The 13,884-nt window shown below is 35.4% G+C and overlaps 1 pseudogene; it reads right to left on the minus strand.

The window, feature by feature from the left end:
- Window positions 1-418: 418 nt before the first annotated feature.
- Window positions 419-11,115, minus strand: LOC141507232 (serine/arginine-rich splicing factor 9 pseudogene; annotated as a pseudogene).
- Window positions 11,116-13,884: the final 2,769 nt, after the last annotated feature.

Below are 13,884 nucleotides of genomic sequence, written 5' to 3' on the forward strand. Positions count from 1 at the left end.
CTGGTACAAAAAAATGAGCTTGCATGATTAAAATAACCACAACTTGTAAATTATTAAACTTTAGAAATATATTTCTAAACAGAATGGACAGATTTATATATATAGTGTCTGCAGAGTAATCCACCGTGACACATCACTGATTTTTCAACATAATTGGGGCAGGGGGGAATTATGCAACTTGCTTCTAAACCAAAAACCACAATTTCAGCCGGTTCAAAATGTTTCACAGCCAATATGGCCCTAGTAGAAATTGTATGTAGTTTTTCCTTTTTTAAAAAAAAAAAGTTATTAAAAAAATTCCTAAGACACTAAGTCAATTTGGAATGTAGATTCTGAGCAGAGAGCAACTCAGTTCACGCTAAAAAAAAAAAAATTAATAAACAACAACAAAACCAAAACAAAAAACCAATTATCAGTTTCAGTATGGTGCAAAGGGAGAGGTGTAGTATGGGGAGCCCCTGCTTTGGTATGGAGAATCACGGCCCCTTGACCCTGACCGGGACCAGGAGTAGCCATAGCTGGTGCTTCTTTCTGGATAAACTCTGATATAGGAAGTTTCATCCTCATGAGACCGGAATTTGGAGTCATCCAGTCTACGCAGGGCATATTCCATATCTTCCTTTCGGAGGAACTCAGCTAACCCCATGCCATCTTTCTGCACATCTGCATAACACACACCCCCAGCTTCTCGCATGTGATCCTTCAAATCCTGCCAGCTACCCGAGGGAGGAAGGCCTGAGACAAGAACTCGAAACTCAGATCTCCTTGATGGTGGTCCAGTCCTCCCACGGGGCCCTCCACCCCCAGGATTCCTGGGTAGCTCCACACGAAACCGACACTGGCCATAATCATAACCATTCCTTCCATAAATAGCATCTTCTGCATCCCTGGGGTCCTCGAAGCTCACGAAGGCGAAGGGCGCCAGCCCGCGGCGGTTCTTGAGCTCAATGTCCCAGATGCGGCTGTACTTGTAGAACAGGTCCTCCAGGTCCTTCTCGCGCACGTCGGCCGGCAGGTTGCCCACGTAGATGCGGCCGTCGTGCTCGGCACCCCGCTCATCCTCGTCCCCCCAGCCCAACATCCCCGACATCCCCCCCGCCGCCCCGGGCCACTCTCCGTCACCTCCCTTCTACTCTTTCTCAGTCTCTTTTGATGGTTATTTATCCCCATCCACTCTCAATAATTGTATATGTCCCTCGAACTTCCTCATTTATGGCAATCAGAACATTTACCTTCTTATATGAGACTACTCCACATCTTTGAAGATCATCTCCCCTCCAGCTCATTTCCTTCATATGCATCTACAAACATGCACACATCTCTACAGTTAGACATCCCAGTTCACTCATTCAATCTGCATTTTCCATGCTCTCTAGCTCTCAAGAAGCTTGCAATCAAATTTGAAGCAAGAGAAAATAAACAAGGTCCTGAAGCATAGTGTAGAACTGTATTTCTCAATCTGAGAAAGAAAAGAAAAGAAAGAAAGAAAGAAAGAAAGAAAGAAAGAAAGAAAGAAAGAAAGAAAGAAAGAAAGAAAGAAAGAAAGAAAGAAAGAAAGAAAGAGAAAGAAAGAAAGAAAGAAAGAAAGAAAAAGAAAGAAAGAAAGAAAGAAAGAAAGAAAATGATAAAGAGATAAGTAGTTAGAGATATTGACAATTGTATTTCAATATTTTATTTTATTTTATGCCTTTAAGGACACATTAGTATGAGAAGTGACCCCTAAGTTTCACAATAATTTAGTCAAAGAGATTAGTGAAACAAAAAAAAATTATAAATTAAGAAATTCTAGTGTGAAAAAAGTTGAATTTGAAATGAGAAGACCTTGGTTCAAATCCTAATATTGACACTAAGTACCTGTATGACCACTTTGGGCCTCAGTTTTCTCATCTGTAAAATTATAGCCTTGGACTAGTTTTCTTTCGGTATTTAGTCTGTGCTGGTACAAATTAATTTCAACAGATCATAGCATTAGAAATTTTACATGTAGAAAGAGTAGTAGAAATTAGAGTCATGCAGAGAGAGAGATTATGGTAACATTTTTTTTAGGTTTTTTGCAAGGCAAATAGGGTTAAGTGGCTTGCCCAAGGCCACACAGCTAGGTAATTATTAAGTGTCTGAGACTGGATTTGGACCCAGGTACTCCTGACTCCAGGGCTGGTGCTTTCCACTATGCCACCTAGCCACCCCATGGTAACATTTTATAAGAAATTTGAGTAATAAGAACTATTTTTGTCTGGAGAGGGGTATAAAGAGGTGGGGGGAAGCATCACAGAGAATGTAACATAAGATTTGAACATTGAAACAAAGGAGGGACTCATTATTGAACATGTTCTTTTTAGAATGTTTGATTTTTAAAAAACCCTTTATTTTCCTCCTTGCTCTATTCAACATGTTTTGGTCCCCCATGTGAACTTTGGAACAAAATCTCTGGTTTAAAACTGGCAGAAGTGACGTGTGTGGGTGGTGCCCTAACTGAAACATAAACCTTCAAATGAGTGCCAGATACATGCCACAGATGGCATTAGCCATTGCAACGCCATCAGTTGCTCAGTTATGCACTGAATATGATTAAATCTTTTTCTATGCAACTACCAAAGGCATGCTTTTTCACAGCCAGATTTACTGCAATTCAGTTTGCTGCTAACATGATCAACTCATTTGCTAGTTCCTAGCAAGTATTATTTTAAAAATTAATTATTAAGAACTAAATAAAGTTAGGTGATACAAGTACAAAACTAAATTCTGCCTTGTGATCTGTAGGATGAGATGAACAATTTACCATTCTTCCTAAATGGAAGAGATGACCCCCTAGGTCTATATGTTTATCACAAAGATAGGATATATACACATAGTCAGAAAGAGAAAACTATCATGAATTTTCTTGTCATTGTTCAGGCTTTTCAGTTATGTCTGACTCTACATGATCCCATGTGAGATGTGAGACTTATGTGGCAAAGAAACTGGAGTAGTTTACCGTTCTTTCTTCAGTTCATTTTACAAACAATGAAACTGAGGGAAACAGAGTTAAATGACTTGGCCAGTCTAGGTAGTGCCTGAGGCCAGATTTGAACACAAGAGGAGTCTTCCTGAATCCAGGCACAGCATTCTATCCACCTTATCACCAAGCTGCCTTAAGAGTTATTTAAAGTTCAATATTGACTGGGGCGGGGTGAGGGAGGTAGAGGTAGAATATAGACCAGAATGATCCAGGAGGTATCTTGAAGAAACTAGGATTGCAATAGGCAGAGATGAGAGAAGAAAAAAAAAAAGCTGCCATTTCATGTAATGGGAAAGCAAACAAAAGTCAGTAGAAAAGCATAAGGAATGCTTGGGGACTGCACAAAGACTAGTTATAATTTAATGTCCTGTTAATTTAACTGGCAGACTTCTGCACAAATTGTCCCAATATATCAGTGATTATTTTCTCAATACATAAGAAAGCTATAATTTAGGGGAGAAAGTTAAGGAGGTTGTAACTATTGATTCCTTGAATAGAAATTCTGAGTTAAAGATAGTTTGGAGAAGTTCATATGTGGAAAAGACTCAGTAGTCTAATTAGTACCTGAATAAGCATCCCTTCAATAATAACAATAATAATAATGAATAACTAACATTTCCATAGCAATTATTATATATCAAGTGACTATGCTAAATCCTTAATAATTATTATTTCAATTGATCCTCTGAATAATCCTGGGAGCCAGATGCTATTATTATCTGCATTTTACAGATAAGAAAACTGAGGCAATATGAGGCTAAATTATTTCCCTAAGGTCACACAATTATTAAGTACCTGAAGCTAGGTTTGAACTCAGGTTTTCATGACTTTAGAACCAGTGCTCCATCTACATTGTTCCATCTATCTACAAAAGCATCCCCATCAAACATTAAACTGCTCTGCTTAAGGAAGTTGGGGAATGAGAAATTCAGTTCCTGACATAGGCAGCTTATTCCTCTTTGCATATATCTAATCATTTCTTATATTGTCCTGAAATTTATCTGAAACCTCTACTTTCATCCCACTTTGAAAAGAAAAATCTGATCCCTTTCCCATGAGACAGATATTCAGACACTCAAAGATAATGGTCATGTCTCTGCAAATTTCATCTCTAAAATGAAAATCCTCAGCTCCTTCTGTTAATTTTTGCATATCATTATTTACTCACCATCCTGGTTGGATTCTTCTGACTATATCCCAAAATGCAAATCCCAAAATTTCTAAAATATAGTGTTGAAAAATGAGAAGAGTATTCCAGAAACTGTCTGATCAAACCAGAACATAGAAAGAGAATTACCTCCTTCAATCTGAACACTCTTAAATCTGTTTTAGATTTCATTGGCTCCCATGTTATATTACTTACTTGTATTGAGGTTGAGATGCTCTAAAACTCCCACATCTCTGTTTTCCTTTTTATTTGAAATATTAATTCTTGCAATTACCTGTAAAAATGTTTGACTTTTTTTTATTTTATGTAACAAATTTTCTTCCTCCCTACCCACACCCTTAATTTAGAAGGTAAGCAATTTGATACAGGTCAAATATGAGCAGCCATGCAAAATCTATTTCCATATTAGTCATTATATGAAAAAACACAGACCAAAAGAAAGAAAAAGAAGTTCTTTTTTAAGTATGCTTCAATTTACCTTCTTTCTCTGGAGATAGAACTTTTCATAATGAGTACATGAGAATTGTCTTAGATCATTGTCTTGCAAAGAATAGGTATGTCATATCCAGAAGGCAGTTTCTGTGCATGATTCTTCTCTCTGCATCAAGTTCATATAGGAATTGTCATGGTATTCTGAAACCACCTCCCTTTTTGTTTCTTATAACTTCATGTCTTATAGTATTTCATTACAATCATATTCCATAATTTGTTCAGTTATTCCCCAATCAATTTATTTTCTAATTTTCTAATTCTTTGCCACTTAAAAAGAGCTACTATGAATATTTTGTACATGTTGATCCTTTTCTTTTTTCTTTTTTAAAGATTTTATTTATTTTGAGTTTTACAATTTTTCCCCTAATCTTAATTCCCTCCCCCCACCCCCCACAGAAGGCAATTTGTCAGTCTTTACATTGATCCAGATTGAATGTGATGAGAGAGAAATCCTTAAGGAAGAAACAAAGTATAAGAGATACCAAGATCAGACAATAAGATATCAGGTTTTTTCCTAAATTAAAGGTAATAGTCCTTGGTCTTTGTTCAAACTCCATAGTTCTTTCTCTGGATACTCCCCATTGCAGATAACCCTAAATTGTCCCTGATTGGTGCACTGATGCAATGAGCGAGTCCATCAAGGTTGATCATCGCCCCCATGTTGCTGTTAGGATGTACAGTGTTTTTCTGGTTCTGATTATCTCACTCAACATCAGGTCATGAAATCCATCCAGGCTTCCCCGAATTCCCATCCCTCCTGGTTTCTAATAGAACAATAAGGTTCCATGACATACATAGAGCACAGGTTTGCTAAGCCATTCCCCAATTGAACAATATTTAATTGATTTCCAATTCTTTGCCACCACAAACAGGGCTGCTATGAATATTTTTGTTCAAGTGATGTTTTTACCCTTTTTCATCATCTCTTTAAGGTATAGACCCAGTAGTGATATTGCTGGATCAAAGGGTATGCACATTTTTGTTGCCCTTTGGGCATAGTTCCAAATTTCTCTCCAGAAATGTTGGATGAGTTCACAGCTCCACCAACAATGTAATAGTGTCCCAGATTTCCAACAACCCTTCCAACAATGATCATTATCCTTTCTGGTCCTATTGGCCAGTCTGAGAGGTGTGAGGTGGTACCTCAAAGAAGCTTTAATTTTCATTTCTCTAATCCTTAATGATTTAGAGCAATTTTTCATATGACTATAGATTGCTTTGATCTCCTAATCTGTAAACTGCCTTTGCATATCCTTTGGACATTTGTCAATTGGGGAATGGCCTTTTAAAAAAAAAAATTTGACTCAGTTCTCTGTATATTTTAGAAATGAGTCCTTTGTCAGAAACATTAGTTGTAAAGACTGTTTCCTAGTTTATTACATTTCTTTTAATCTTGGTTAGAGTGGTTTTTGTCTGTGCAAATCTTTTTAATTTACTGTAATCAAAATCATCTAGTTTGTTTTTAGTGATGTTCTCCATCTCTTCCTTGGTCATAAACTGCTTCCCTTTCCATAGATCTGACTGGTAAACTAGTCCCATGTCTTCTAGTTTGATAATAGTATTGTTTTTTTCTGTCTAAATCCTGTATCCATTTGGATCTTATCTTGGTATAGGGTGTAAGGTATTGGTCTAATATGAGTTTCTTCCATACCAACTTGGCAATTTTTCCAGTAGTTTTTATCGAAGAGAGAGTTTTTATCCCAATAGCTGTACTCTTTGGGTTTATCAAAAAGCAGATCACTATAATCGTTTCCTGCTATTGCTCCTAGTCCATTCCACTGATCCAACACTCTATTTCTTAGTCAATACCAGACAGTTTTAATAACTGATGCTTTAAAACATAATTTTAAGTCTGGTAAGATTAAGCCACCTTCTTTTGTACTTTTTTTCATTGAATTCCTGGAAATTCTTGACTTTTTATTTCTCCATATAAATTTACTCGCAACTTTTTCTAAATCATTAAAGTAATTTTTTGGAATTTTGATTGATAGGGCACTAAATAGGTAGTTTAGTTTTGTTAGAATTGTCATTTTTAATATATTAGCTCTATCTATGCATGAGGAATTAATGTTTGCCCAGTTATTTAAATCTGATTTTATTTGTGTGAGAAGTGTTTTGTAATTGTTTTCAAAAAGTTTTTGAGTCTGTCCTGGCAGGTAGACTCCCAGGTATTTTATGTTGTCTGAGGATACTTTGAATGGGATTTCTCCTTATAGCTCTTTCTGATGTATCATGTTAGTCATATATAGAAATGTTGAGGACTTATGAGGGTTTATTTTATATCCTGAGACTTTGCTAAATTTGCTTATATTTCTAGTAGTTATTTAGATTTTTGTGGCAGATTCTCTAGATATATCATCATATCATCTGCAAAGAGTGAGATTTTTGTCTCTTCCTTCTCAATTCTAATTCCTTCAAATTCTTTTTCTTCTCCTATTGAAGCTAACATTTCTCATACAATATTGAATAATAGTGGTGATAATGGGAATCCTTGTTTCACCCCTGATCTTATTGGGAATGTCTCCAGCCTATCCCATTGCATATAATGCTTGTTGATGGTTTCAGATAGATACTGCTCATTATTCTAAGGAACAATCCATTTATTCCTACACTCTCTAGTGTTTTTAGTAGGAATGGGTGCTATATTATGTCAAAAGCTTTTTCAGCACCTATTGATATAATCATGATTTCTGATAGGATTGTTATTGATATAATTAATTATACTAACAGTTTTCCTAATATTGAATCAACCCTGCATTCCTGGGATAAATCCTACTTGATCATAATGTATTATCTTAGTGATAACTTGCTCTAGTCATTTTGCTAAGATTTTATCTAAGATTTTTGCATCTATATTCATTAGGAAGATAGGTCTATAATTTTCTTTCTCTGTTTTAACTCTTCCTGGTTTGGTATCAGCACAATATTGGTGTCATAGAAAGAGTTAGGCAGAGTTCCATCTTCACCTATTTTTCCAAAGAGTTTATATAGTATTGGAATCAATTATTCCTTAAATGTTTGATAGAATTCACTTGTGAATCCATTTCCTCTTCATTTAATGTGGGCAAATTATATTTTTGGTAAATATTCTTCCATTTCACTTATATGGTCAAATTTATTGGCAAAGAGTTGGGAAAAATAATTCTGAAGGTGAGTTCACCTTTTTCATTTATGTTACCAGCAATTTGGTTTTGTTTTTTCTTTTTTTTAATCAAATTGACCACAAGTTTATCAATTTTATTGGTTTATCATAAAAACAATTCTTGGTTTTATTTATTAGCTCAAAAGTTTTCTTGTCTTCTATATTATTAATTTCTCCTTTAATTTTTGGGATTTCTAATTTTATATTTAATGAGGGGTTTTTAATTTGTCCTTTCTGCATTTTAGTTGTATATTTAGTTCATTGATTTCCTCTTTCTCTAATTTATTCATGTAAGCATTTAAAGATATATAACATATTCCCTGACACCCACCTTGAGGGAATCCCATAGGTTTTGGTATTTATTTCATTATTATCATTATCTAGGATGAAATAATTCATTCATTCTAAAATTTGCTGTTTGATCCACTCATTCTTTAAAATGAGGCTATTTAGTTCCCAATTACTTTTGGATTTATATCTCCCTGGTCCAATATAGCATATGATTTTTATTGCATTATGATTTGATATACACTATTTCTGCCTTTCTGCAGTTGATCATTAAGTTTTTATGCCCTAGTACATGGTCAATTTTGTGTAAGTGCCATGTACTACAGAAAAAAAAATATATTCCTTTCTATCCCCATTCACTTTCCTCCATAAATCTATCATATCTAGGTTTTCTAACAATCAATTTACCTCCTTAACTTCCTTTTTATTTATTTTATGATGAGATTTATTTAAATCTGAGAGCAGGAAGATGAGGTCTTCTACTAGTAGAGTTTTGCTGTCTATGTCTTTCTATAGTTCTTTCAACTTCTCTAAGGATTTGAATGCTCTACTATTGGGTGGATACATATTTAGTATTGAAATTACTTTATTGTCTATGGTACCTTTTAGGAGGATATATTTGCCTTCCTTATCTCTTTTAACGATATCAATTTTTGCAGTTTCTTTGTCTGAAATTAGGATTGCTACCCCTGCTTCTTTCACTTCAGCGGAAGTAAAATTTATTTTGCTCCAACCTTTTACCTTTACAATATATATATATATGCTTCAAATGGGTTTCTTGTAAGCAACATATTCTGGTTTTTAATCCATCTGTTATTCACTTATGTTTTAAGGGAGAGTTCATCCCATTCACCTTCAATGTTATAACTACTAATTCTTCATTACCCTCCATTCTATCTTCCCTCTGTTGGTATTTTTCCCCTTTTTTCACTTTATCCATATTCCCCAGTATTTTGCTTCTGAATACCACCACCTTCAGTGTCATTGCCCTCCTATATCAACCCCCTCCACTTTCTTTCCCCTTTCCTTTTTCCCTTCCTTCCTTCCCTTCCTTCGGTTAGTTCCCCTTTTTCTCCCCTTCCCCATCCCCCTCTTCCATTTTTCCTCCTTTAATACTTGAAAGATAAGATAAGTTTCTTGACTTAACTGAGTGTATGTAAGTTAACTTTAAGTCAAATCTGATGAGAAGAAGATTCAGGTGATTCTCACCTCCTCCCTTCTTCCCCTCTATTGCAATAGGTCTTTTGGACCTCTTAACGTAATGAAATTTACTCTATTCAATCTCCTCCATCCTCCTGTCTCCTTACTGCCCCCCCTTTTTAATGAGGTATTGTTTTAAATCATTCTATCTGAGTCACTGAAAAGTCATGAGTGTCCATCACTTCTGACTAAGTCTATTTTCTCTAATAGAGTTACAATTCTCAAGAATTATAAGAACCGTTCTTGCAGGTAGGGATATAGGCAGTTTCATCTTATTGGATAGCAGTTTTTTCCTTCACTTTTTGTTTAACCTTTTCATGTATCTCTTGAGCCCCCTGTTTGATGTCCTAATTTTCAATTTGTTCTTGTCTTTTTATCAGGAAATTTTGGAAGTCTCCCATTCCATTAAATGTCCATCTTTTCCCCTTGAAGAGAAGGCTCACCTTTGCTGGATAGTGGATTCTTGGCCACATTCCAAGTTCCCTTGCTCTTCAGAATATCTCATTCCAGTCCCTTCAATCCCTTAATGTAGATGAAGCCAGGTCCTGTGCAATGCTTACTGTAACTCCTTGGTATTTAAACTGTTTTTTTGTGGCTGTTTGCAGGATTTTCCCCTTTATCTGATAGTTCTGGAATTTGGCCACAACATTCCTTGATGTTTTCACTTTCCTATCTCTTCTTTCTATAACTATTTGCCCTCTGGTTCCATGATATCAGGGCAGTTTTCCATCACTAAATGCTGTAATATTAAGTTTCAGACTTTTTTTTTCCTCAATGTTTTCAGGAAGACCGATAATTCTCAGGTTGTCCTTTCTTGATCTATTCTTGAAGTCAGTGGTTTTTTGTTGAAGTATTTTACATTTTCTTCTATATTTTCAATCTTTTGCTTTTGTTTAACAGACTCTTTTTTGTCTCATGAAGTCATTAGTTTCCACAGATTCTATTCTTTATTTAGAGAAGAGCAACTTCTTTTCCAATTGATCAATTCTATTTTTGAAGTTTTACATTTGCCCAAGTGTAGTTTTGAGAGTTTTATTTTCTTTGTGTATTTGTCTAATTGTATTTTCCAAGGATTTGTTTTCTTGTTGTGAGATGTTAATTTTCTCTTGCAAGTGTTAATTTTCTCCTGAGTTTCTTTTCCCAGTTTTTCCAATTGATTTTTAAACTCCTTCCTGATTTCTTCAAGGAAGTCTATCTGGACTGGAGACCAATTCACATTCTCCTCAGAAGTGCTAGATCTCTCTGGGTTAGAATCTATTTATCCCAAGTATTTCTCCATGCCCCCCCTTTCACTGGCCTTTCTTCATTTTCCTAGGATCTTGTGTTGGGGAGGGGCTGGTTCACAGATGGTTTGCTTTTGAAAACCCTAGAGGCATTGTTCACTTGGCTTAGTAATTGCAAGTGGGTTGGCCAGTAGGAGGTGTTGGCTGCTTTCTCTGGAGTGTTTGAAACCCTCTCCCTAATCCTGGAGGGAGTGAGAAGGGGCAGCAGGGGCTGAGTTGACCTTGAACAATGGGCCAGTCCTGGGGAGGTAGTTAATCTCTCTTTCAGCTGAGTGAGCTCTGTTTCCCACACCTTAGCTGCTGGGGGGGGGGGGTTACCATTTGTTCTGGGAAGAATGCTCTGCTAAAAGTATGGAACCCAGGTCCTGCACCCAGTTGGTCATTTCCAGGCATGCTCTGCAGTTCTTTGTGCTGGAACTAACCCTCCCATTGACTGGGTCTCACCAGCCCACCTCTCCCCCAGCCAAAGATTCCATGGCTAAAGTTGGTCCTGGGACCAGCCACTCACCAAAGCCTCCAGAGGACCTAAGACCTCTGGTTTCATCCTGCTGCTGTCCCTGTGCTCACCTTCTGTTCTCCATTTCAAGTTCACCCACAGTCCCCTGAGACAGACCTTGTTAGAAGGTGTTCTTCTCCTAGCTTTCTTTTCCCTGGGATTTGTCAATTGAATTTCTGTTAAGAGGTTTCTTTCATGTTATTTTTGAGGTGAAACCAGGAACACTTAGCACAGTGCCTGTCTTCTCTCCACCATCTTGGCCAGAAACATCCTTTTCATTTTTCAAAAAATCTCTTTGGGATACAAGCAAATTAGTTCTTTTTGCTGGATCAAAGTGTATACAGTTTTAAACATAATTCCAAATTGCTCTCCAGAATGGTTGGATCAGTTCACAACTTCACCAACAGTGCTTTGGTGTCCCAGTTTTCCCACACTCCTTCCAATTTTTATTATTTTCCTTTTCTATCATTTTAGCCAATCTGATACATATGAAGAAGTATTAAAGAATTATTTTAAATTGCATTAATCTAATAAGTAGTGATTTAAAGCATTTTTCTTACAACTATAGATTGCTTTGATTTCTCCATCTGAAAACTGTCCATTCATTTCCTTTGATCATTTATATATTGGGGAATGACTTGTATTCTTATAAATTTGATTGTGTTTTCTCTAGATAAGAAATTAGATCCTTATTTAAGAAATTGGGAGTGAAATTTTCCCCCAATTTTCTGCTTTCCTTCTAATATTGGATGCATTGGTTTTGTTTATGCAAGAATTTTTTAATTTAATAAAGTCAAAATTATCCTTTCTCTATCCTGAAAGCTCTATATCTCTTCTTTGGTCCATGTATTCATTTTGACATTATCTTTGTATATGATATAGGGTGTTGGCCTGTAGCTAGTTTTTGACATATAGTTTTCCCAGGATTTCTTTTCAAATAATGAATTTTTGTTCCAAAAACTTGGATATGGTATTTATCAAATGTTAGATAGTTATGATCTTTTACTGCTGTGTATTGTGTACCTAATCTACTCCACTGACCCATTACTCTATTTCTGTGCCAATCCCAAATAGTTTTAAGTTTGTTTTTGCTTTTACCAAATAGTTTTAATGATTCCTGGCTTTATAATAAAATTTGAGATGTTATGGGTAGACCACCTTCCTTCACTTTTTTTTTCATTAATTCTCCTGATATTCTTGATCTTTTACTCTGTCACATGGATTTTGTTATTATGTTCCTAGATCTATAAAATAATTCTTGGAAGTTTGGTATGGTACTGAATAAGTAAATTAATTTAAGTAGAATTTTACTGATTCAGCTGACCAATGAGCAACTGATATTTTTCAGTTGTTTCAATATGACTATATGCATGATAAATATATTGTAATTGCATTTATAGAATTCCTGGGTTCATCTTGGCAAATAGACTCCCAAATATATTAATGTCTATAATTGTTTTAAATGGAATTTCTCTTTCTATGTCCTGCTACTGGACTTTATTAGTCAAAAAAAATGATGGTTTATGTGGGTTCATTTTATATCCTACAAATTCACTAAAGTTGTTATTTATTTCAAGTAGCTCTTTAGATGGTTCCTTAGAATTCTCTAGGTATACCATCATATCATCTTCAAATAATGATATTTTATTTCCTTGGTGCCTGTTCTATTTTCTTTTTCTTCTCTTATTGCTATAGTTAACATTTCTACTATAATATTGAACAATAATGGGCATTCGTTTTTTAGCCTTGATCTTGTGGGGAAGGCTTCTAGCTTATCCCATTATAGATTACATGATTTTAGATAGATACTAATTATCATTGTAAAGAAAGTTTCATTTGTTCCTATGATATCTAGTGTTTTTAATAATAATAAGTGTTGGGGCAGCTAGGTGGTACAGTGGATATAGCACTAGTCTTGGGATCAGGAGGACCTGGGTTCAAATCCAGCCTCAGACCTTTGACACTTGCTAGTTGTGTCACTCTGAGCAAGATAGATAATTCCAACTTTCTCATACATGCAAAAAAAGTGGTAGGTTTATATCTTTGAGATAATCAGATGATTTGGTCTCTGCTGATACAATCAATTATGCTGATAGTTTTCCAAACATTGCACCAATCCTACTTGATCATATTGTATGATATTTGATATATATTGCAGTAATCTTCTTGCTGGAATTTAATTTAAGCTTTTTGCATCAGTATTCATTTTTTAAAGGGTTTTTTTTTGCAAGGCAATGGGGTTAAGTGGCTTGCCCAAGGCCACACAGCTAGGTAATTACTAAGTGACCTGAGTCCAGGGCTGGAGCTCTCTCCAGTGCACCGCCAAGCTGCTCCTGCATTAGTATTCATTGTGAAAATTAATCTACAAAATTTTTCCCCTCTGATTTTTTCCTCTCTTCCTGATTTAGGTATCATCATCATATATGTGTTTTTAAAAGAGCTTGAAAAAATGTTTCTTTGTTCATTTTTCCAAATAGTTTATAATGTATTGGAATTAATTGTTCTTTAAATGTTTGATAGAATTCACTTTTGAATCCACCTGGTCCTGGAAATTTTTTCTTAGTGAATTCCTTGAGGGATTGATAAATTTATTTTTCTAAGGTGAAGTTATTTAAGTATCTCTTATTCCTCTTCTATTCATCTGGACAATTTATATTTTTGTAAATATTCATCCATTTTTCTTAGATTGTCACATTTGTTGACATATTATAAGGGAAAAGCTCCTAGTGATTGCTTTAATTTCCTCATCACTGGTGTGAATTTACCCTTTTAATTTTTGATACTAGTAATTTGGTTTTTTCCTTTCTCTTTTTGAAA

Source organism: Macrotis lagotis, chromosome 1 (genome assembly GCF_037893015.1).
Source record: "Macrotis lagotis isolate mMagLag1 chromosome 1, bilby.v1.9.chrom.fasta, whole genome shotgun sequence".
NCBI lineage: Eukaryota > Metazoa > Chordata > Mammalia > Peramelemorphia > Peramelidae > Macrotis > Macrotis lagotis.